The sequence below is a fragment of the Gouania willdenowi genome, chromosome 7, assembly GCF_900634775.1.
Source record: "Gouania willdenowi chromosome 7, fGouWil2.1, whole genome shotgun sequence".
Taxonomy (NCBI): domain Eukaryota; kingdom Metazoa; phylum Chordata; class Actinopteri; order Blenniiformes; family Gobiesocidae; genus Gouania; species Gouania willdenowi.
In genome coordinates this window covers 2,354,708-2,380,180 of record NC_041050.1, presented here as the reverse complement: position 1 = coordinate 2,380,180, position 25,473 = coordinate 2,354,708, and the positions used below count along the sequence as shown (strand labels likewise).

The 25,473-nt window shown below is 37.7% G+C and overlaps 1 protein-coding gene across 2 annotated transcripts in view; it reads right to left on the bottom strand.

Annotated features, from left to right (window-relative positions):
- The window catches only part of plxna2 (plexin A2), a 259,815-nt gene that overhangs the window by 105,855 nt on the left and 128,487 nt on the right, over positions 1–25,473 (bottom strand). The gene's annotated exons all lie outside the window — the stretch shown is intronic.

The window sequence follows — 25,473 nt, the reverse complement described above, 5'->3', positions numbered from 1 at the left end:
ACACACACACACACAGCTGTGAATGGCTGGGACCAGTTGCTTTACTTCCTCCTTCCATCAATCGGTGTTTATTGTCTGAACACAAACACACCTTCACTCCAACCAGAAATAACAGACGCTCATTTTATTTGTCCGAGGTCCAACTTGATTAAAAACTGAGTGGTGAGTTGTTCTCTGAGGAGAGTTGGACTCACTTTTATTAGATAAGAGCCGAGCACATGGATTGGAAATTGCTGTAAAAATGCAAGTCAATGGAGTGTAAAATTGGTGTTTTAAAGTAAAACGAGTTGATTTTGAGGAAGAACTCACACACACGCACACGCACACGCACACACACACACACACACGTGCACGCACACTGTTGTTTGCGTAAAGAACAAACATCCTTGTTCCTCATGTAAGATCTTCTGTGACTGACGTACTTAAACAAACACACAGTTGGAAATTTACATAGTGCTGATAGAAAGAAGCACGTGGAGCGCCACACACACACACACGCACACACAGACACAGACACAGACACAGACACACACACACACACACACACACACACACACTTACTTGTCTGAGGTGCAACTGCTACATGTTTAGCATTGAGGTGCTAACTGCAACACGTTTAGCATTGAGGTGCTAGCTGCTATGTGTTTAACATTGAGGTGCTAGCTGCTACATGTTTAGCATTGAAGTGCTAGCTGCTACATGTTTAGCATTGAGGTGCTAGCTGCTATGTGTTTAGCACTGAAGTGCTAGCTGCTACATGTTTAGCATTGAGGTGCTAACTGCAACACGTTTAACATTGAGGTGCTAGCTGCTATGTGTTTAGCATTGAGGTGCTAGCTGCTACATGTTTAACATTGAGGGGCTAGCTGCTACATGTTTAGCATGGAGGTGCTAGCTGAGGCTAGCAGAGCTCCACTGATCCACAAACTCTTTCTTGCACAATGTTCCCACAACAGGTTAGTTTTCCATCCAGTTTTTTTATTTAAACTAAAATTAATGCCGACGTAGCACAGCAACGACTTCTCCTCTAGTTCAACTTCTGCTGTTTCTCAGTATTATGGTATACGGGAACTCGTGAAATGAGAAAGGTTCAGCGCTGTTTGGAATGATAAAAAAAAGCAATTAACTGTGTTATTTATTTTAGTGTGTTATTTTTCTGTAATTAATTAATTGTAATTAACACAAGAAAGTCCCGGCCCTAATTTTTAGGGCCGGGACTTTATCGTGTTAATTGCAATTTTTAGTTTTCAGAATCCTGTTTAATAATCTGTGTCTATATAAAGTGGTAAAATACACTTTTAAAGTGTGTGAAACACAAATAAATTGGTTTTATGAAGTGAGCAGCTGAAGCTACACAGTGTGCAGTAGAATCCGTTCATGTAGATATTTGTCTTTGTATTGTCTGTGTCCACCTGTCTGTTAATCTGCTCCACACACGCTGCTGTTAGATTAACCCCTGTCATCCCCACATACTGTGTTTGCGTGTGTGCACGTGTGTGTTTCACGCGCACGTTGTCTTGCTCCAGGACAAACAGGTGTCTTCCTGTAATGAGCTGCACACTGAGGTCACATCAGCAGCAGAAGCTGTAACTGATGACAAACAAGCCCACCAGCAACCAGCCTTGGCTCAGCAAACTGTGCATGTGTGTGTGTGTGTGCGCGTGTGCGTCAGCCTGTTTCAGATCCTTCCCGACGTGCACGAGGCTGCTGAGAGTCCACAGTGTAACTTTCACAGCAGCTCGGCCGAATGAAAGGGTTACAGTGTGGAGACAGACGGCAGCTGTCTGTGTGTGTGTGTGTGTGTGTGTGTGTGTGTGTGTGTATGTGTGTGTGTGTGTGCTGTGCGTGCTGTGAACGAGTGGAGTGAAGCTCCAGGGAGACTCGTCTGCAGACATTATGCTGTCAGCTGGAGGAGCGACCACTAAAAAACACCCCCCAAAATAAAGTGAGCTGGAAATAAAAAGCAGGAGGTGAAGAAGAAGAATTGGACTGAAGCAGTTTGTGTGTTTGTGTGTGAGAGCGTTTGATGCTTGGATCAGCAGTGGGGGGGTGTTGGGGGAGGGGTCAGCGTGGGCCAGCAGTGGAGGTGATGGAGGGGTGATGGGGGGTGGGATCACGGCAGCTGTTGCCCAGCACACGCTACAGTCACTCAACACAGCAGGTCTGCACAATGAAGCCCCTTCTCCAACTGTGAATGTGCACGTTAGCATGGATGTGCAGTTTGTTGCTGAACACAAAAAAAGTGTGCACGTGAACACAAAAAAAGTGTGCACGTGAACACAAAGCAACAGTAAAAATACACAACATGACTCCAAAAACACATTAAAATGACAGAAATAATACACAAAACGACACCAAAAACACATAAAATGAAATAAATAATACACAAAATGACACCAAAAGTATGCAATATTAAAGAAAAATACAATGAAAGGAATTAGGTTTATATTATCAAATACAAACTAGCAAAACAGCACAAAAAACTAGCTTCAAAAAAGGGACAAAACAACAAGAAATCAGGAATGTTTCCTTTTCTTGTGTTGATGCACAGGTTGGTCATTATTTTAAATGCTGAATCTCAGCTGTTTGACCACATGAGCAGACGTTTAGAAGTGATACGTACACATGCAGCACACACCATCAGTGGGGATCACAGGTCGTAGCTAAACACAAAGAAAGTTTGCACGTGAACTTTCACTGCCTTATGTTTTGCACTCAGCAGCAGGTCGTCAGCTAGGGGTCGGGGGGGGGGTATCCAAGCACCAAAGCAACTGTATAACAGACCAACAGCTGAGGATTAAAACATTGAGTTGGTATCAGTTTACAATACTGAAGCAGCAATGCTACTAATGCTAAGCTATTGTTTGACGTTACAGTGAAATGGTCTTGATTAGAATGAAACATGCAGCCTGTTTATCAGATCATTGAGCAGCTTTTTCTGTCAAAATGACAACTTGTGCTGCTTTTAGTTGCTATAAATGATCAGGAAAAGTTAAAGATGTCGATTTAAACCTTTTTTGTTTACAAAAAAATAATAAAACCCAAAAGGAATTCTATTCTCAGTGTTTGTGAGTCTCTCTAACTTCAGCCATCAGAGCGAGGGCCGGGTACTGTTTAAGGGAGAGTAAAGGTCCCTTAGGAAAGCTCTTCTTCTCTGCTTCATTGTCTCCTACGAAACCACAGAGTTGAAAATTTCATCGCCTGTTGTCATTTTGACTGAAAAAGCTGTTAAATGATCTTAAAATGATTGAAGACACATAAACCCTGAGAATAGGAATCCATCTGAGTGGAAGTCCTTCAACAGTATGATTTACTCGCTAACTTCAGACACCAGAGCGCATCAGCACACTGTTTAAGGGACAGCATCCTTTTTCAAAAGAGGTTTACATCGACATCTTAAACTTTCCCTGATTATTTAGAGCGACAAAAAGCAGCAAAAGTTGTTATTTTGACTGAAAAAACTACTAAATGATGTAAAAATCAGGCTGAATGTTTCACTCCAATAGAAAACAATGGGATGTTTACAGGCAGTGGGGCCGTGTGACATCATCAATCACATGATTTCAAGATGGAGGAACACAGGCTCTAAAACTGTAAACTAGTTCCATTTTCAAAAGTTAATAAAATGAATATGGTGTAAAGATCTACTAATAGATTCATTTCAAAGATTTTAGACCACATTTACTTAAAAACCCCTTAAATAACTCTTCTTTTGTTCTGTAACATTAGAGATGATTAATTTTGTCGGGAATATTTGCAGCTATGACTGAACATTTAAAGAAGAGTTGAGCATTATCTTATAAAAGCAAAAACATTAAAAACATTTTGGGACTCAATCCCTCGACCACCTGTAAGCATCAGCTACTCAACAGTTGTTTAGATAACCTGTGGTGCCTGATGGGTGGGGGCACAAAGGGGGCACAAAGGGATGAGAGAAAGGAAGAAGAAGGAGAGTAAAAGGATGACGGCTCAATGTTGAGGACGGCGTCTCTGCGTTAGAAGTAAGTGCCTCAAGAAACCCAACATCCCTCCATCTTCAGAAATGAAGAGGAAGCGGTTGCCCGGGCAACAGCCAATAGGATCTGACCTCAGGATCAGCCTCACGTCCACCACCTCCATTACCACTCCCTCAAACCCTGGAAACCTCTGTAAACAGCTGGCACCTCTGGGACTTCCTGCCACCGACACCTCCTTATAAACACACACACACACACACGGACACACACACACACACATCCCTGCACCCTCTCCATTTTTAATGAGCGCTAGCACGGCTACCACGTCACTGGAATGAGGCACATCGATCATGAGCACAATAGCCATTCCAGCAAAGGGAAAACCAACAGTGTGTGTGTGTGTGTGTGTGTGTGTGTGTGTGTGTGTTTCAATTGTGTCTGCACATAAATGTGTGTATTTGTGCAGCTTTGCTGACAGCGGCACAAAAGCAGAGCAAACCCTTGGCGCTGAATGAATGAAAACCTAAATAAACGTGTAAGTCTCTCTCCCACAGTCACACCAGGTTTCTCACGTTTCTACCTTCCTACGCACCGACGTCTGAGACCATTTCCCTTCAACGCGCTAACGTTCAATCTCCACATGGTCGATCCTTCAGATTAGTATCAGAGGTTCCTATCAACCAGGACACACATTTTGGACACGTTGTCAGTCAATAAGAGACTCAAATTAACCCGAAACGTTCAATTTGGACTGTTTAAGGATTCAGGAATGGGAACAGGGCGTAAGATTCCAGTCAAAATAGAATATTGTCACTAGGGCTGTGACTTCAACGCGTTCATTGTGATTAATTATTTACAGAAAAATAACGCAGTTAATCGCCTTTTGTTTAGTTTTTTTTGTTGCGCTCCAAACACCTTTATCAATTCAGAAGTTCCAGGTATACCCATAAGACCTCAGTGCTAAATATGTAGCAGCTAGTACCTTAATGCTAAACATGTAGCAGCTAGCACCTCAATGCTAAACATGTAGCAGCTAGCACCTCAATGCTAAACATGAAACATTTTTTGGACAAACAAGAAATCACAGTAGAAATGAAGTAAAAACGAGTTCTGTGACATTATCATGTTAATTGTGATTAATTCTTGAGAAATATGCACTAAAAAAAATTGTGTATTTTGAATCGTCTTTTGCAACTTTTGGGTCATTTTGTGTTTCTATTCACATATTAGATTTATTTTGTGTCATTTTTGTGGATGTTTGTTGTCCTTTTCTGTATTCTTCTGTAATTTTACGTTTTTTGAGTCATTTAGTGTATTTTGTTGTCATTTTGTAAACGTCTGTTATTTTTGGTTTTTATTTTTTATTTTTTTTGTGAGTTTCTTTTAATCATTGTGTTCATAATGAATTTGTTTCTATGAGGTATTTTGCATATTTTTGTTGTCCATTCGTACATTTCTCCATTATTTGTGTGTATTTTTAGTCGTCTTGTGCAGCTTTTGGTTAATTTTGTGTATTTCTGTTCACAATTTAGATTTCTTTTGTTATTTTATATTTTTTTGTGTTTTTTAAATAATTTTGCTTGTTTACTTTGGGGGCCACACAAAATGAGACTGTGGCCCACATTGCTTATATATATATATATATATATATATATATATATATATATATATACAGTATATACTATATTTCTTTGAGGAATTTTGTGTATTTGTGTTGTCAATTCTTACATTGTGTTATTTGTGTGTAGTTCTAGTTGTCTTGTGCAACTTTTGGGTAATTTTGTGTGTTTCTGTTCACATTTTATATATTTCTGTGTTATTTTTGTTGCATTTTTGTGTTTTTTTTTCCTTTGTGTATTTCACAGGAACCTGTAAACTTCAGCGTGTAAACTTACGCCCACGTGGAGCAGAATTCCAATGGAAAAACAACATTTACATAATAAAAATTATTCATCGCAGTGGTTCCTGAGGACAAAACAGGGTCACGCTGAAGTGGGCGGGGCTTGTGGTTCTGAACCAGCATCGATGCCACAACAGCTGGAGGAGGCTTTAGTGGAGGCTTACAAACCCACATTCCAGGAGGAAATGTGTTTAGTAATTACTCACAGCAACATGTTGCGCACATAAAAACGCTACGTTAAAACTACTACAGGCTTTATTCCCCGCGGACACCGTGTTGCAGCTTCTCTGCAGCTCCAGTTTCCTGTGAAAGGAGCTGCTTTTAGCATGTGTTTCTCTCTCTGTTCCAGATGTCAGAGTGCGTCTCTACAAGTCATCGGAGAGAAAACAAGTTGTGTGTTCAGGCGCACTAAATTGATTTTTCCTTCCCCTCGCCGTGTAACATTTATTAAAGAAGTGTCAACAGTAATAATACAGGATGGATTGTATGGAAATAGGGGGAAGTCGGTGGTAGAGGTGGTGTCGTTGTGTAGCAGCGCTCGGCTGAAGGTCGACAGCTTTTGTGTATTTGTATTTTATGTTACTGTATTTTATGTTACTGACTCTAAGTCAGTCCACTTCACAGTGACTGACTTAGAGAAAGAGGAAACGAACGTGTGCATTTTTATAAGGACTTGTTTTCATCTGCAGAAACAAAGAGTTGAAATGAAAGTTTTTAACACTCAGTCTGTGTCGCGGGGGCCACACGTGGCCGTCAGACGATTATTTAGTTCGGCCCCAAAGTACGCGCACATAATGGCAACTAAAACAATCAAAATGACTCCAAAAATACACAAGATGACAAGATGATTTTTTAAAAACTACAAAAATGAAAATAAGTAACAAGCACAAAATGGCCAGAAACACACATAAAATGAGTAATAATACGTACAAAACAACAAAAACACACAGGATGAGAACAGACTTACACAAAAAAAAAATAAATAAATAAAAAAAAATAAATAAATTGCACAAGAAGAAAATAAATTGCGGAAAACGGCAACAAAAGTACAGAAAATGGTGAAAAAAAACATAAAGACAACAAAAAACATACACAAAATTACTTGAAAAACACACAAAACAACAAGATACACACACAAAATGAGTAATATATACAAAACAACAAACATATATAAAATGAGAACAAACTTACACACAATGAAAATAAAGTGCGCAAAACGGCAATAATAATAATAATAAAAAAAAAAAACTACACAATGTGACCTGTAATAATAACAAAACACCAACATGAATTTTCTTTAAAATTTAGCCAACGATGATGAGAAGGGATTTTTGAATCTGATCTAGAATCAGTTTATTGATCTGAATACCCTGCACAATGTACTGGAATCTTCTATGAACTAAAATCTACCTTTGATTAAAAATATGACCTCCTTAGTGGGGGTAAAAACTCCAACTTTAAAGTTTTTTAAAAGTGTTTTTCTAAGTAGTGAGGCCCCCAGTGATCAGGTACCCCTGCAGATTCCCCCCCCCCCCAAACCCGCCCACTTTCAGCCCAAAACAGGACTGGAGCCATACATAATTTACACAGCTCCAGCTTTATTGACCGCGTGGACTTTTCATCCTCCTCACTGGTCGATTTCTTTGCTCCATTATTTCTAGCATTGCCCCCCCCCCACCCCTTAACTGACACAGACACCCCCGACTCCACCTTTCAGTTCTCCTGTCCACCATAAAAGAAAACAACACAACAAAAAGGAGACAAACCCTGTTATAGACACACTTCCATCAGTGCACGAGGCGTGCGCTGAAACCTAAAGCTGATGTTTTTACACTGAGCCAATGTATTAAAAGTAATGCTCACATCAGAGGAGATCAATAATAGTGTTTCTAAAACCTACAAATGTGTGTTTTTATCACTTTAAAACAATGAATATTCAAAGATTTTTGGGGTCCATCCATAAAGTCAGCAAAATGATGGTCTATTGTTCTATGAATCTGTGATAACCACATTTATTTATTCATCTGAATAATATCCACTGTTATCCAGGAAGTTTATTATTATTATAGTCATCTTAAAGATGGAAATCCTGCTTTTAATTACAAATAAAATGCGTTAAAAATGACTCAAAATGGTGGAAATGGTTAAAAGTTGCAAATTAGAGCGGACAAAAACGAACAAAAAAAAGTAATAAAAAGGGTTCAACGTTTCAATATTGCAACTAATAGTTTAAACTGGCAAATAATAGGCATGAGAAATGTTGAATCCGTGTGTGTGTGTGTGTGTGTGTGTGTGTGTGTGTGTGTGTGTGTGTGTGTCTGTCAGTAATAAGGCATGTACGCTTGAGGAGTTAATAAGGAAGGAAGAGGAGGCCATCACACATCAATGGGCGTGTGTGTGTGTGTGTGTGTGTGTGTGTCACACTTACAGCTGTCTGTCTGTCTGTCTGTCTGTCTGTCTGTCTGTCTGTCTGTCTGTCTGTCTGTCTGTCTGTCTGTTGAGCCTCGTATTGATTTGAAGGAGGCGAAGGAGACAGAAATGTATTCTGATGCACAGAGGGACTCTACAGTGTTCGTCTCAAGGTTTCTTTGGGGGGAGGAGCCTATCAAGTGCATGTTTGTGTGTGTAGCAGAATGCACATGTACATGCGTGTGTGTGTGTGTGTGTGTGTGTCTGCTCCCTTTGTCTCTGCGTCTCTCTCTCTCTCTGTGAACATGATGCACATGCTAATGAAAGGTGGGCTCTCAGTGTCTGCTGCTGCGTGTGCACGTGTGCGTGTGCACGTGTGCATGGATGGATTAGAGGAACAGGAGGTGAGCGTACGTTACTGTGACTCTTCATTCATTCATAAAGACGGTAATAGTGGTAAACCTGCTGCTAACATCACAAACAGCTTGTTTACATATAGTGATACACGAGCCAATCAGAGGAGAGCTCTTTAGACGGTCACCCTGAAGCTGAATAAGAAAAGGTTGAGACTAATTAATCTCAGATATGTCTTTGGAGTCATTTATATCAACTTTTAGCCTCAAACACATGTAATATACTGTATAAGAGTTAAACGTTTAGATCAATGAATCCATTTATATTCCTAGGATCCAAATCAATCGATCTGTGCTCTTCCTGATAACACTAATCAATATAAAATGCTTTTTAAAGGTAATTGATTGTATCGATTCAGCCTTTGCCCTCAAGTTAAAACTTTCAACCACTGCTTATTTAACCAGAACACATCAGTTTTTATATTAATATTGTATTATTTCAATGTATAAAAACAAAGCAAACAAACCTAATATGTATTTATTTTTATTGAAAACATATTGATTATTGAAACGTTAACATCCTATTAATTGGTTGGACTTTATTCAAATAAAATAAGAATATATTTGACATTTAATGTTGTTTACTTGTTTGTTTATGTCCATAATTAATTCATAGACAATTCACCTGTACTACAGTATCAGAGATTCATTTCACTTACATTAGTATTTTGGATAAAAAGTTACTTCTGACTCATATTTATTCCAATTTAATTTAATTTTATGTTATTAAGTCTTTATAAACTGTAATATCACTGTTATGATGATGTTAAAAAAAAACATGTATTTTAAGCACAAGTGTGTTTTTACAGTCATTTTGGAGCCATTTTACGTGTTTTAGTTGTTTTTAAACATATATAGAATAATTTAGTGTTTAATGTAGTAATGTTGTTTATTTCTGTTGTTGTTTTTCTTGTGTTTTTAAAGTTATTTTGTGTATCTTACCAGTTTCTTTGTATATTCTTCTAGTCATTTATGTATTTTCATGTTGTTTTGTGTTTCTTGTAGATGTTTATTTACAATTACAAAAATAATTTTGCCTATTTTCCTGTTATTTTATGAATTTGTGAGTTATTGGAGTCATTGTTTTTATTTTTCTGTCTTGCGTGTGTGTTTTAAAAGTCATTTTTGGTGTTTTCTGTGGTTCTGTGGGTTATTAAAGTCATTTGTGTCTTTTTTATTAAAATTGTGTGTCGTTTTCAGTGTGTAGTTCTTGTTTTGCACCTTTTTGTTGACATTTTGAGTCTTTGTTGATAATTGGTGTCTTTTTGTTGTTACTTTGTGACTTTGTTGTCTTTTTTTCTGTTATTTTGTGTTCTTTTGATGACATTTTAATTATTTTTGTTGACATTGTGTGTCTTTGTTGTACTTTTTTTTTTTTTTTTTTTTTTACATATTCCTTTCTTGTGTTACTTGTTGAATGAGCAACGACAACGACAATTTTCTGTGATGGTGCATTTTAACTTAATTTAATTTAATACATTTTGATTTAATTTCATGTTAATAGGTCGTTAAAAACTGTATCATCACTGTTAGAAGATGTTGATGCGTATTAGCACTTGTTGATTTTTAGTTTCACATTAAAAAAAAACATGTATTTTTATCACAAGTTGGTGGTGAATCTTCTAAAAAGCCCCAAAACTGTGTCAATATCTTACATCAGGCAGCGTAGAAATACCAAAGAAAACGTCTGAGCGCTTTTCTAAAAAGATTTCTATCTTTCATTTTTAAAATATGCGCCACGATCACGAGCACAGAGTGAGAGCGAAGAGACGAGAGCAGAAAGTGATCTTCACTGGTGTGTCTTTGTTTGCAGCAAATGCAGGAAAAATCAACATAATGTGTCTCAGACTCCAGCTCCGTGCAGCAAAATTAAAACTGTTTCCTTGTTGCTGTTGGAATGAATGCAGCGGCTAAATAAATTAGCATACATACTGTACATATGCCTCTTAAAGGGATCCACCATATTTGTTTCATTAACTTTTAAAAATGGGACTAGTTTACCGTTGGAGAGTCTGATCATTGATGACGTATAAATCTCCCCTTTCAGTCCATTGAGTTCTATAGGAGGTGAAGCATTCAGGGTCATTTAGCAGCTTTTTCAGTCAAAATAACAAATTGTGCTGCTTTGTTTGGGTTGATCTAAAAATCACTTAAAAACCTCTTTTGTTTACCGACATTTGATAAACAAAATCCATGAGCCGAAAAAATCTTTGACCACAGGGGGCGACATTTTCAACTCTGCTGTTTCATAGATGTTATGAAGAAGAGAAGAAGAACCCTGTGCTGTAAATACAAACAACCAGGATGCACTGCTGCTCATTAATGCTGACCCAAGTAAAATCTGTCTGCTGTAAAGAACCAGTGTTTCTGTCAGAAATGGTTGAAGGTTTGGTTTAATGGATCTTCTTCTCTTCTTCATGCCGTCCACCAAACAGCAGAAATGGAACTGTCGCCCCCTGTGGTCACACATTTATTCAGGGGAAAAATGTCGTTTATCAAATGAAGAGTGTTATGGAGCTTCTAGACGAGGGCGTGACGAAGAGCGGGGCACAGAGTGAGGAGTAGTGGGAGGAATTAGAAATAAAATAAAGAAATAAAGCAGGTTTGTGTTTCTGTGGATCGTTTAGCCTGATGATGACGAGCAGACAAAGAGCTGCATATTACAGCCCTGTCAGTGTGACCACACTGCACTGTGGAATACACACACACACACACACACTGCACTGTGAAATACACACACACACACACACACACACACTGCACTGTGAAATACACACACACACTGCACTGTGAAATACACACATGGACACAAAGGAGCTCCTGAGCATGTGCCAAAGTGTGGCCGAACAATGAAAGAAACACACAGCGACAAACGCACTCAGTGACACACGGTACGGTATATCACGCTACAGTATATCAATCTTTATCAATCAATCAATCTTTATTTGTATAGCGCCAAATCATAACCAATGGTATCTCAAGACACTTTACAGTAGAGCAGTCTTAAGGACGGACTCTTCATTTTATGGATACACACATATGCATATATACGTAAATACACATACATATGTATCCCACACCCAACATGAATTCATCATGGCGGCAAGGAAAACCTTCTGTTAAGCAGCAGGAACCTTGTGTGGATCCCATTCCTATGATGAACAGCCATCCACGTTATGCTGTGTTGGGTGTGTGCAGAGGAAAGGGTGGAGACAGAGTTGTTGAGACTCTGTAACTCCACACTGAGGATCCCACGGACCTGCAAGACAAAAGCCAGAAGGAGTACAGGAGCAAACACACAAGGGAAGAAGCAGACATAGAGGGAGTGTTTGAGAGAGGAATGGGACCCTCTCCGGTCCCTCTCTAACCTAAATGACCTCTCTCTTAACGCCCTCTCCAACCTCTCTCCAACCGAGCATGCCAGACCCCCCCCCCCGGCAGTCTATGCCTATTGCATCTTAATTATGAGCTATGAGCTGGTTCCTAACTAAAAGCTTTATCAAAGAGGAATGTTTTGAGCCTAACCTTAAAGGTAGAGAGGGTGTCTGCCCCCCGAACCGTGGTTGGTAGATGGTTCCAGAGAAGTGGGGCCTGATAACTGAAAGCTCTTCCTCCTATACTACTTTTAGAGATGAATGGAACAACGAGTAGTCCAGCATTTTGAGAGCGTAGTGTTCTGGGGGGATTGTATGGCACTACAAGCTCCTTGAGATAGACTGGTGCCTGTCCATTTAGGGCTTTATAAGTGAGAAGAAGAATCTTGAATTCTATTCTATATTTTATGGGAAGCCAATGCAGAGAGGCTAATACAGGAGTAATGTGATCTCTTCTCCTAGTTTTAGTCAGTACACGTGCTGCAGCATTTTGAACCAGCTGAAGTGTCTTAAGCGACTTGCTCGGGCAGCCTGCTAAAAGAGAATTACAATAATCCAGTCTAGAGGTAACAAAAGCATGGACTAGTTTTTCGGCGTCGCCCTGAGACAGGATAGATCTGATTTTAGCAATGTTACGGAGATGAAAGAAGGCAGTTCTTGAAGTTTGTTTTATGTGAGAGTTGAAGGATAAGTCCTGATCAAATAGAACCCCAAGGTTTCTAACAGTTGTGCTTTGTGCCAGAGTAATGCCATCTAGGGCAGTTAGGCTAGCATAGGTTTCTCTAAGGTGTCGCGGGCCCAGTACAATGACCTCAGTCTTGTCTGAGTTGAGAAGAAGAAAATTTTGGTCCATCCAGGCCCTAATGTCCTTTAGACAGGCCTCAAGTTTAGATAGCTGATTTGTCTCACCTGACTTCATTGATACATACAGTATATCAGCTGTTAGTGGTTCCACATTCACTGTGGAACCACAAAGAGAACCTGAACCTCCCTCCACGCTGGGATCAGGACCTCCTCTGAACAAACACCTTCAGCAGAGCCCCGCCCACACCAAGATGTTCCGTCTTTTTGTTGTTGATTTTTGACTTTGTCGTCTTTTTTTCTTATTGCTGTAATTTTGTCAACACTTCATGTTTTTGTTGTTATTTTATGACTGTCGTCTTTTTTCTTAACGCCGTCATTTTGTGGTTTTTTGTTGACATATCAAGTGTTTTTGTTAACATGTTGTGTTTAAATTTCTTGTCATTTTTCATATATTTTTTTTTGGGCCCCAACTAAATTAAACTAAGGGCCACTGCTTTCGATGCCGTTTCTTGCTATATTTTACACTATATTCATGCAAATAAAACTACTCGATGCTGAAAGTTGAGCATGTTGATACATTTCATACATTTCTCTATTATTTTTTTTTTTTACTGTTGTGCAACTATTGGTTAATTTTGTGTATTTTTGTTCACATTTTATATATTTGTGTATTTTTCTGTAATTTAGTAATTTAGTGGATCTTTGTTGTCATTCTGTTCTTTTACTCTGAGAGCCACACAAAATTAGACTTTGGGACGCAAGTGATAACATGAGCAATATATATATATTTAATCAGTAATTAGTAGACATGTCAGGCGACCCCACATGGGGTCACGACCCCAGGGTTGAAAAACACTGCAGAAAGCAGACACTCCTCACAAAGCCCTTTCTCTCTTTCTTTTCTCTCCCTGACACTCGCTCGGCTCTAATTAGGCTTGTAAATAATTATTGCAATTAAAGCCCACAATTATGGGGACGGAATCAGTGCCATTAGTTTCACAATAAATGTCAGGAGAATTCTGCACAGCGAGGAGACAGACAGACAGACACACCGTCACTGCTTTAATTATACACTGAATTACTGAGGAAAACCACTGTTGATTGGTCACATATTCAGAAAGTAACCATTATAATAATAATAATGCTTTGAAAGGCGACATAGAGAAGGCAGACATAATGAGGCCAGTTATTGTGATGTCACATCTTTTATTTCTCAGATATTTTAGCATTCATGGAGAATATTTTATAATAATGACTAATCTGAGCATTAATACAGGAAAGAACAAAGGCTCAGTGGGTTTTTTTTGTTGCTTTGTGTATTTTTTTGAATGATTTAGTGTTTTTTTATAGTAATTTTGTGTGTTTTAGATAATTTGTAATTTTCTAAAGTTTTTTTTTGTGTAGCAAACTGTCATTTTGTGCTTTTCTGTTGTTATTTTTTGTGTTTTAGAAGTTGTTCAGTGCATTTTATTTGTTTTTTGTGTTTTTTTGGAATAATTTTGTGTTTTTACTGTCGTCTTGTGTACTCATGGAGCCATTTTATGTGATTTAGTGTTTATTGTAGTAATTGTGTGTATTTCTGTTGTTGTTTTTCTTGTGTTTTGAAGTTATTTTGTGTATTTTACCTGTTTCTTTGTGTATTCTTTGAGTCATTTATGCATTTTCATTGTTGTTTTGTGTATTCTGTCATTTTTCACATCTTTTTCTGTGATTTTGTGTTTCTGTGTATTTGTTTGTGTACATTTATAAAGTGATTTTGCCTATTTTCCTGTAATTTTATGCATTTGTTGTCTATTTATGAGTTATTGGTGTCATTGTTCTCTATTTTTCTGACTTGAGTGTGTGTTTTAAAAGTAATTTTTGGTGTTTTGATTGCTGCTTTCTGTGGTTTTGTGGGTTATCAAAGTCAGTTGTGTCTTTTTATTGATATTTGATATGTTTTTTGTTGGTATTTTGTGTCTTTTTGTTGAAATTTTGTATCTTTGTTGTCTTTTTTTTTCATTGCTGTTATTTTGTGTTCTTTTGTTGTACTTTATTTGCCTTTTGCTGTAATTGTGTGGTTTTATTTCTCCTTTTTGTGTCTTTTGTTGTCATTTGTGTATTTGTTTGCGGCCCCAATAAATTGCTCCGATGCCGTTTCTTGCTATATTAACTAAATATTACACTTATATTCACACAAATAAAACACCTGAACGTTTTGCATTTTATCAAATCCTTTTCACCTGAAGCAAAGGTCAAAGGTCAAATACATGAATAGATGAATGAGTGAATGAATGAAAGGTAAAGATTGTGTATTAATTAACAGTTTAATAGAGATCGACAGGACTTGTGTTGCTATTGTTTGTTATTTTTAGTTTTTCTGTGTAGCAAACTGTCATTTCGTGGATTTCTGTTGTTATTTTGAAGTCATTCTGTGTAGTTTCTTACTTTTTTGTGTTTTTTGTGTCCTCTTGGAGTCATTCTGTGTTTTATAGTTATTTTGTATGTTTTTAAAGTCATTTTGTACATTTCTGTTGTTATCTTTTTGTGTTTTTTAAGCTGTTTTGTGTATTTTAACTGTGCTTTTGTGTATTCTAGGAGTCATTTATGTATTTTCATTGTTGTTTTGTGTATTCAGTCATTTTGCGTGTCTTTCTGTGATTTTGTGTTTCTTGTATTTGTTTGTGTACATTAATAAAGTTTTTTTTTTCTATTTCCCTGTCATTTTATGCATTTGTGAGTTGTTAAGAGTCATTGTTTTCTATTTTTCTGTCTTGCATGTCTTTTAAAGGAGACATATCATGCTAAATCCACTTTTTTAGCCCTTAAATGCATTTTGTTGTATATTTAGAGTGTTTAGAAGTACAGAAAAGTTCAAATTAGACTCTTCAGGTGCTCCGTAGATATCTTTATATTCTGTTTTGGTCATATTTTTCAATCTGTTTTGATTTTTCTATTCGCTATTAGGTTTTTTGAACTATTACATCACAGTATTTGCAGCGGAACTGCCAAATTAGGACATCGACTCCAGGTCCAACACTTCGAGCAATTCGCCATTTTTATTTCTCGCTTTTATTTCGTAGTCCAAGCTCCAGGATGCCGAAGTTACGAGAGGATAAGTCAAAATGTTGGGTTATTGGATGTAGTAACCCACACGCTTCATTACATCGTCTCCTAGCATCAGAACCTTTTCAAAGTGCCTGGTTGAGTTTTATTTTTTACAGAAATGTACCACATCTGTGGGTAAGATCATTTTTTTCTACATTTTGTGTGTTTTTTTGTCATTTGTGTATTTGTTGGGGCCCCACCAATTTGCTCCGATGCCGTTTCTTGCTATATTAACTAAATATTAACTAAATATTACACTGAAAAACCAAATCCATCACTGGGTTATGTCTATTCTCCTTTGGTCAGTTTTAAAAATCTTCCTGATTTAAAGGTCAAATGAATGAATGAATGAATGAATGAATGAAAGGTAAAGGTTGTGTATTAATTAACAGTTTGACAGGGACTAGCAGGACATGTGCTGCTATCAAATAATGAGGCTAGGATTGGCCGATGGTTCCAGGGCAAAAAAAAAACCTGATTAACACTTAATCCTGGATTAAGTCAATTAACAAAAGCTCGTGGAGGGATTTATGCAAATGAGCCGCCTTTAGTGAGGTAACATTTGGACACGTGGAGCATCGCTGGAGCATCGCTGAGCGCTGGAGGAACTCATAGTTCTCATCGCTGATGGAGGTCGTGGAGCAGATGGACCAAAGGAAAACATAATTCAACGTAGCAGCGTTCATAGCGACCCCCCCCACTGACCTCCTTCAGTTTGATGAAGACGCTCGCTGACCCTCTGAACTTCAAACAACCCGTGACCCCACGGTGTACAACAACACACACACACACACCACTGGACATGTGTGTCAACAGAAAGCCAATGTAGCTTCCTGTACGAGCCTCACAATAGAGCGTTCAAGGACTTTAATGTCATTATTTCAAATTCAATTCATTAAATAAAAATCAAAGAAAAATATGTTTATAGCTAAAGTGATCAGAGAATAAGAAAAACAGAGCATGGACCGTTGTTGGAGCAGCGTATTGTTGTAAAGTTACATTAGGTTAACTGTTATTTATTGCAATGTATATTGTAATCATGTTTTAAAAAAATAAATGACTCTTTTTCATATTGAGATTGCTGCATGAGACACTATTACTTACTCAAGTTGTAGACTGAGAATGGCCACGTTTACGTGGGAGCTTTAATTCCTCTTTAACCTGACCTTGTAAACACATAATTATATTAAAGTCAATTTCGAATTCGGTGGCTGGTTTATTTCATTTTTAATTCTGAATTAGATAATTCCTCTTTCTTGTAAACACTTCACTTGGTTAAAGCCGCTTTAAGTTAATTCAGATCGTTTTGCACATGCGCGACTTGTTGGTGACGACATAATCCAAGATGGCGGCGGCTCGGACTACAGCGGAGACTATTTAATACGAGCCTTAAAAAACATGGATGTAATGAAAAGAGTCGATGGGCAGAGGCATAAACATGCAGACTTTCACACGGACACACACAGACTTATTAAACACACACGGACCTCAGTAAATGGAAGAGGCTTCACCGGACGGCAGGCACTAGGACCCGGAGGCGGAGTAATGCGTCCCCGTACTGCATTCACAGGCTGTAATATCACCAGGGAGATGATATTTATTACTGGTGATTGTTTTCCAGAGGTTTACTGGGCTTTTTACCAGTGATTAGTTCCTATCGCGCTTATGCTCCGCGGTCCAAACTGAAACCGTGTGTTATTGTTGAGCTGCTGCATCAAAACTACAATCATGTGTGGTGTTCTGTGTTACAGCCGACAATAAAAGGTTTGTTGTGTGTTTTTCCTGATAGATGTGACATGTCACATTCTCCCCCTGTCCAATCAGAGCCTTCCCAGCCCCCCGACCTAAAGCCGTATTAAATAAAGCAGAATAAACTGGTTTTCCATGTAAACCTCAGTTTGAGAATTACTATTTCCATGTAAACACGGAGCAGAACACTTTAATTCCAAATGATTTAATTTGGAATAACTAATTCCAAATTAAAAAACATCATTAAACCGTGGCCACTGTCACTCAGATTCTCATACTGAGATTGTCATGACAAATTAGTGAAAGGAAGAATAAATTCTTAAAAAGTGTATTCCAACATGTGCTTTATTTTTATCCAAACAGAATACGTGTAATAAAAAAAAAAAAAACACACATTTTTTTATACAAACACATTGCTTTTAAATTTAATTTTCAATCTCACCACAGCGGAACTAGCAAAAATTCCTTTCCCGGTAGTGCGCATGCACATACATGCTCATAATCGATCTCAGTACGGGGTAAACTCAGACCGTGACACCCATAGCCCGGCTTAAAAAACCAAAAGAGTGAATAAATAAAGCTGATGTACAGTATGACACATGAAAAACAAGCTGAAGCTAAGCTAGCAAGACAACACAACATGTGACCTGCGGCTAAAGTGAGAAGCAAATACTTTGCTAGGATACAAACCTCCTGCTCAAAGATCAAAGCCCCTCCCCCACATTAAGAGATCCTGACAAAGCAGGAGGCTACATGTATTTTCTAAGAAGGAAAAAGCTTAATAGCATCATCCATAACAGCAGACGAGGATATTGACAGGAACATTTATTATAATTTGTCCAGGTGTCAATAACTAGTAAAGCTGACGGAAAAAAGACAAACAAGCCCCGAGTTTCTGCATCTTTTCTATTAAACTCACAACCTGGGAGTGAAAAGACGTATATTTACGTACTTACACTGAACTTTAGAGACGAACATAAACATGAGGAGGCAGAGCTGGTGTGACTGATTGATGACAGGACGCCACATGTTGAACATTGAAAGACGCCCCAGAACTTCCTGTTTTTCCATGACGGGTCCATTAGTTTAGAGTAAAGAGTGGATTGTTGCTTCTCACGCATGACAACAACTCTGCATTAGAGAAAATATTATATTTTTAGGGTTTAATCCTCGATATTACGGAAGTGGATTAGGGCCAATTTTGATGGAGAAAATAATTTTGGGCAAATCGAGAATAAAGTCAAAATGTCCAGATTAAAGTTGAAATATAATTAAATTTAAAAAGACAAGAACAAAGATGAAATTTAAAAAATAAACTCAAAATACAATATTGTGATTAAAGTTGAAGGTTTGCTAATAAAGTCAACTTTTCTCCAAAAAACATCACATCGTGGCCATTTATCAATGAATGTGTTAAACTATACTTCAACGTTTGGTTTAATAACAAAAATATTATTTATCAAAACATAATATTTGAGGTTTATTTTCCCAAACTCGCCTGTTTTCCAGAGTTTTATCCTCTGAAAAGTTACTTTCTGACCAACTCTACACAAACAGGCTGATTTACGTCCTACTTATGCATATTCATGAGTGGGCGTGTCTATAGGCGGGACACTGACTTCCTCCTCCCCACACGGTGACGTAGGGCCATGCTGCTTTATAAACACGAGACAGAGCGTGGGGGCGGGGCTTTCACCGGTACATACATAGACTGTAGAAAATACATACATAGCACTGTGTGAAGGACGCTGAAATGCTCACCTTCGTGGGCGTGTCTGTTTACATGTCAATCACAGCAGAGAGCTTCCTGGAGGCGTGGCTTCTCCAGCTCAGTGCCGCGTCAAATTCGTCATCAAAGTGGGAACGTGTCATCAAATTGTAGCGATTGAGGGAATCGACGAAAAAAAACACTTTGATCATGTGTATGAAGTCATAATAACACTTTATCATGTTTAAAGCACAGAAAAGTTCATTTAAATTAACATTGGGCCCTTTAACGACTTTAAAGACACATTAGGACCAGTTTGGATGGACACTGTTGTTGTAAATGGTGAATTGATTTTAAGAGCAAAACCATCAAGGTTTATCACGATAATGTATTTTGGGTCTATTTTCAAAATTTCAACTTTATTCTCAACATTAAATTTGAACTTTATTGTTGATTTGCCCAAAACTATTTTCTCCATCAAAATTGGCCCTAATCCGCCTTCGTGTTGATATAACACCCCAAAAAGCTCCAATAATAAAAGCATCTAAAAGCAAAGTTATGCATGTGTGTGTGTGTGTGTGTTCACACTACTATGGCAACAAAAAACAATAATTATACAAAAAATGCACAAAACACATCAGACAGATACAAAAATACACGTAATGACTCTAAAAAACATACATTACAGAAAAATACACCAAACAAAAAATATAAAAATGAGTAAAAAAAACAAACATTTATCATGTACGTGTCCCATAGAATTAAACCAGATAAATCACACACACACTTTTACTTTGCACCCACACCTCTTTGTAGATCCAACCTTCAAACACATACTCATTTGGCCATAATTGACAACGCTACTTAAGCTCCTCCCACTATACTGTATGAATACATACTTCCAACGGGCACTGTACCAGCTGACTTTAATGGAAACGTATCAGCTCCTTTGCAGATACGCAGCCGTTGGGGGTGAGATTTAAGCTCACGCCAAATGGAAAAAAAGCCTTGATACGACGTGGGATACCAGTAGGAACGCCACTGATTTCTTCACTTCTGGAAGCTTCCACTGGTTTTGGCCAAACGTTAGTAAAGGTCAGGCCAGCGACTCACTGGGACTCTTTGTGTGCGTGTCTCTGATTGGCAGATCAGTGTGAGTGGCACAGATGAGGGTCATCGGTCAAACCCAAGGTTCACTTTCTCACAGTGACGTAACCGGACGGCCCCAGTACGGCCCCGGGGCCCGGTAAAGGTCAACCACTGAAAAGGCAACACTTGTTTAGGATGTTCCCAGAGTGACTAACAAAAGAGGGAGGGGTCAGACGTAGAGATGCCAACCATGATCAGTTTTTAAAGATTGGAAACATCGTGAGACAAAGAAGAGCTGGTGATTATCTAAATCTATTCAGTCGAGAGTTCTTTAACGATACAAATCCATTCATGGTTAAGTATCTCTGCAACTGGCCTTTTAGTGCCATATAATTCAAGCACTTCACTTCATTATCAGCTTTCTCGCAGTCCAGAGAGTTTTCCAAAGTAAAATGCAAAGCAGAGCTTTGAACTCTATGTTTTAATTTGATATCATATCATACTTTAAAGACTCGGCCTGATTTCTTTTGCTTTTATTTCTGGCTCCAGGCCTCAAGATACGACAGCAACAATACATCTAAAGCTAACCCGTCTCCTGATGGTCTAACACCAGTTAATGTTCACTATTAGTGGGTTTATCCTAATTCCATGTAGCATCATATCTCTATTCACTTTTATAAATGTTTATTTTGGGTCATTGCAACACATTTTCAGGTTTGAAGCTATAGAGAAGCTACCGTATTCATTAGTTAATTATAAATATTATGTTTTCAAAAATAAATGTTTTTCTGATGGAATGATTATTATATGTTTTATGTTACTAGTGAAAAACTAATTATTAGACACAGAGCCAACTACAATGACCTCATGTCAAGGATATTCAATACTGTCAAGTGGTGAAATAACCACTAAGAAATTTGTCAGATTTCTCTACAGAAAACATTAAAATGTGTGATGTGTTGCCAAAACATGGTGTGATAACAAGCACTATCAGCACTTTTATGAATTATACACACTGTATTTAAAGGGCCCGTGTTAAGCTAAGTTAACTTTTCTGTGGTTTAAACATGATAAAGTGTTATTATGACTTCATACACATGATCAAAGTGTTTTTTTCATTGATTCCCTCAATCGCTACAATTTGATGACGCGTTCCCACTTTGATGACAAATTTGACGCGGCACTGAGCTGCAGAAGCCACGCCTCCAGGAAGCCCTCTGCCGTGATTGACATATAAACAGACACGCCCACGAAGGTGAGCATTTCAGCGTCTTTCACACAGTGCTATGTATGTATTTTCTACAGTCTATGTATGTACCGGTGAAAGCCCCGCCCCCACGCTCTGTCTCATGTTTATAAAGCAGCATGACCCTACGTCACCATGTGGGGAGGAGGAAGTCAGTGTCCCGCCTATAGACACGCCCACTCATGAATATGCATAAGTAGGACGTAAATCAGCCTGTTTGTGTAGAGTTGGTCAGAAAGTAACTTTTCAGAGGATAAAACTCTGGAAAACAGGCGAGTTTGGGAAAATAAACCTGAAATATTATGTTTTTGTGGTTCTTAGAACAAATGGAGGTGATGGTGAAAAATAGCATGATATGTGACCTTCAAATTTGGTGTTTTAAATGTGATAGTTTTTAACGTTTCTACAAGATTAATAATTTTACACGTATTTGGATGTCTATGAATTCATGTTTTTAATATTTCTGTATGTTTACTGACGACCCAAAACCCCAACAAACTATTTCTTTCTAATTCTGAGGAGCTGACATGTCCACCAGACAGGATGTATAGCAGATATTTTTATATGTTCTGAGAGAGTAGGTGGAGCTGTAACAATATACCACATTTACCTTTATATGTGCTGGAGTTCCTGACATATTGGAAATTCAACTCAACAGTATTTTCAGGGGTTTTCACAGTTTTTCATTAATTTTTAATGTTAAACAGTTGAAAAAACACAAAATTCTTTCAAAATCCTCCAATTTTCCTTAAATTATGACATAATATTTCCTTTTAATTAAACTGAAATCAGTCAAAAAATCTGGGAAATTTAAAGTGAAGATCCTGTTGGCACTAATATCTGTCACTTATTGCTTTGATTCTTACATATTTAAAATTTTAAGTGTAAACTACAGCACAATAATTATTAAATCACTCATTTTTACGCCTAAAATCTGTGGCCCACTGCTCCGTATTTGGCCCCTGAACTAAAATGAGTTTGACACCCCTGATCTAGGTGATCTCTAGACTCTACAGTAGGTCTGTGTTCTGTGACCACCCAGCAGTATAGACTATGTGTGGTCGATGCCCATTAGCACAGGAAATACCAGCACAGTTATGGTGTCAGTGGGTCTTAGTCTGGACATGTGTGAGTGAATCCTATTTCCTCCAGTCTGGATGAGCACTGAACTCATTTACCGTGGCTATAGGTAGACCATGGGTTCTATGGGATGGAGCGAATGGAACAAAGAAAACTCAAGAGGTGTGGGAGGGACATGGAAGGTTTATACACAAGATGTTTAAGATATAAAACCAAAATAACAAAGAGAAGAATTCATGCATGGATTTTAAATTTCACAGACGAGCACCGATGAGATATCAGCTCATGCAGTAGGCAGCGAGCTCGGTTTAATGTTTGCTAAAGAGCTGAGCGTGTACTGGAGAGTGACAGGGACTCATGGCTCAGCGCCTCTAGAAGGAAACGGCCATAGAAACCTCTGTTTTATAACACGCCTCAGTATCTCTGAGTGGGTCGTTCATCATTATTGCACCCCCTTTCTCTTATTTTTGAATGTAAGTACCCCCTAAAACAACTATAGATCATAATGATGGAATGAATGAGTGATAACACACATTATAAAGAATATCATTTTGTAAATAAGTAAATGAAACTATTTATTTCTATAGTTTTTAGTATTTACAATATTCTCCCTCCTGATGTAAGGCTGACTTTTATATTTTCAGTTCATGTTTTAATCAAGATCATTTTGTGCATTTTATTGATGTTCGTCTGTTCTTTCTATTATTCAGTCTATTTTTATCTCAGTATGTGTGTTATTGGTGGTGTTTGTTAGTTTCTTATATTGTTTTGTATGTTTCTGTTATTTTTTTTTGTATTTTGTCATTTGTACTTTTTCATTAGGCAGTAATTTTGTCTCTTATTTTAAGTGTTGTTGTCATTTTCTGTGTTTTTTGTGTCATCTTGTATATTTCATTGTTGTTTGTCTGTTTTTTTTATTATTCAGCATATTTTTTATCTTATTTTGTATGTTTTTATGGTCGTTCTTTTGTGTTTTTTAGTGTCATTTCATGCATTTCATTGTTGTTTGTCTGTTTTTTTATTATTCAGCATATTTTTTATCTTATTTTGTATGTTTTTATGGTCGTTCTTTTGTGTTTTTTAGTGTCATTTCATTGTTGTTTGTCTGTTCTTTTTATTATTCAATATATTTTTCTCTTATTTTGTGTGTTTTTGTTGTTGTTTTTGTGCGTTGTTGGGATTATTTAAATTATTCTCTCTCAGTGTGTGTGTTTTTGGTGTCGTTTGTTTCTTTTAGTGTATTTTGTAGTGATCTTGTGTATTTTTTCTCATATGGTGAGTCTGTTGTCGTTTAGTGTGTTTTGTTGTAATTTTTCTGTGTTTTTTGGTGTTATTTTGTGTACTTTTGTTGTTGTTTGTCAATTATTTTTATTATTCAGTATATTTTTCTCTTATTTTGTGTGTTTTAGTTGTCGCTTTGTGAGTTGCTGGTAATATTTAGTATAATTATAATTTCTAACTAAAAATAAACATAAAACCCCATATTTTTTAAACTTTAATTTGTTAATTTTCTTTTCTATCTCTCAAGTACCCCCTGTAGTGCCATCGCGTACCCCTAGGGGTACCCCCATTTGAGAACCACTGGTATGAGCCACTATTTGACTGAAACTACAGAAGTCTGTTAAATACCGCTGTGTGCCACGTCCATAAAACATTACAAACACAAATGAGCTGAGTTACAAAGTCAAACACCTGCGTCTTTTCTTCACATTTAATGATGACGCCATAAAAGTCAGCTATTATTATTTGGCTTTTTTTCTTTGATTTTGATGTTTTCACAAACCTTTTCAGGCAGAATTAAGAGCACACCACAGGTATCACTTGAAAACGCTTTCAGATGTTAAATCTTGATTGTTCCCCATGAATAATACATCGTTCCACTGGCCGTTGACCAAAGCCACGGCAATAATGCACTCGCTGATTCTCAATTGTGTGCAGGATGATGGTTTGTCCCCGCTGTCGAGAGCCAAGGGCCATAACAGCCCAGTGCAGCACAAAGGAAATTAAAAGAGCTCATAGAAACGCTGATAATCTGGGCCTCGTAGGACCCCATGCCACGCTTTGGAGAGGTTGTCACCATTTATGTTGGAATGCTGCTTTGGAAAGATAACGCCGTGACAAAACAAATAAATACTGCCCCGGGACTCCTTTTAAAAGTCCACGTCCGTGATGCAGGAATGTCCGTCCCCTGCCTGGGACTGCTTATGGTGTTTTTGTTGTCCTGAGACTTTCATATGTGAGATTTGATAGGAAAAAAAAGGCAAATAAATGATCACAAAAAGCCAGAAAAGAGTGAGAGAAGCTTTAGTCATGGGGGATGAAGCAAGGTCAAAAACCAATGATAAACATATAGTATAAACTACTGTGTTCCAGTGTATAAGTGTTATTTAATGTAACCAGTGTCATGTGACGCTTGACTTAAAACTCATCTTTTATCAGATAAAGTCATCGTAAAGCTTCATAGATCAATAAATACAAGGTCATATGCTCAGAATAAAGCTATAAAAGGTGTAAAAGTTTGTTTTGATCTCCACTGTAAACACTCCAGATTTGGTACATTGCATTGTGGGATGTGGAGTCCTCATAGAAGTGATTTTACCTTATTCTGTTTTCCCCCAGATTAAATGTCTGGAGGAGTGAGGTCAGAACAAAAATGGA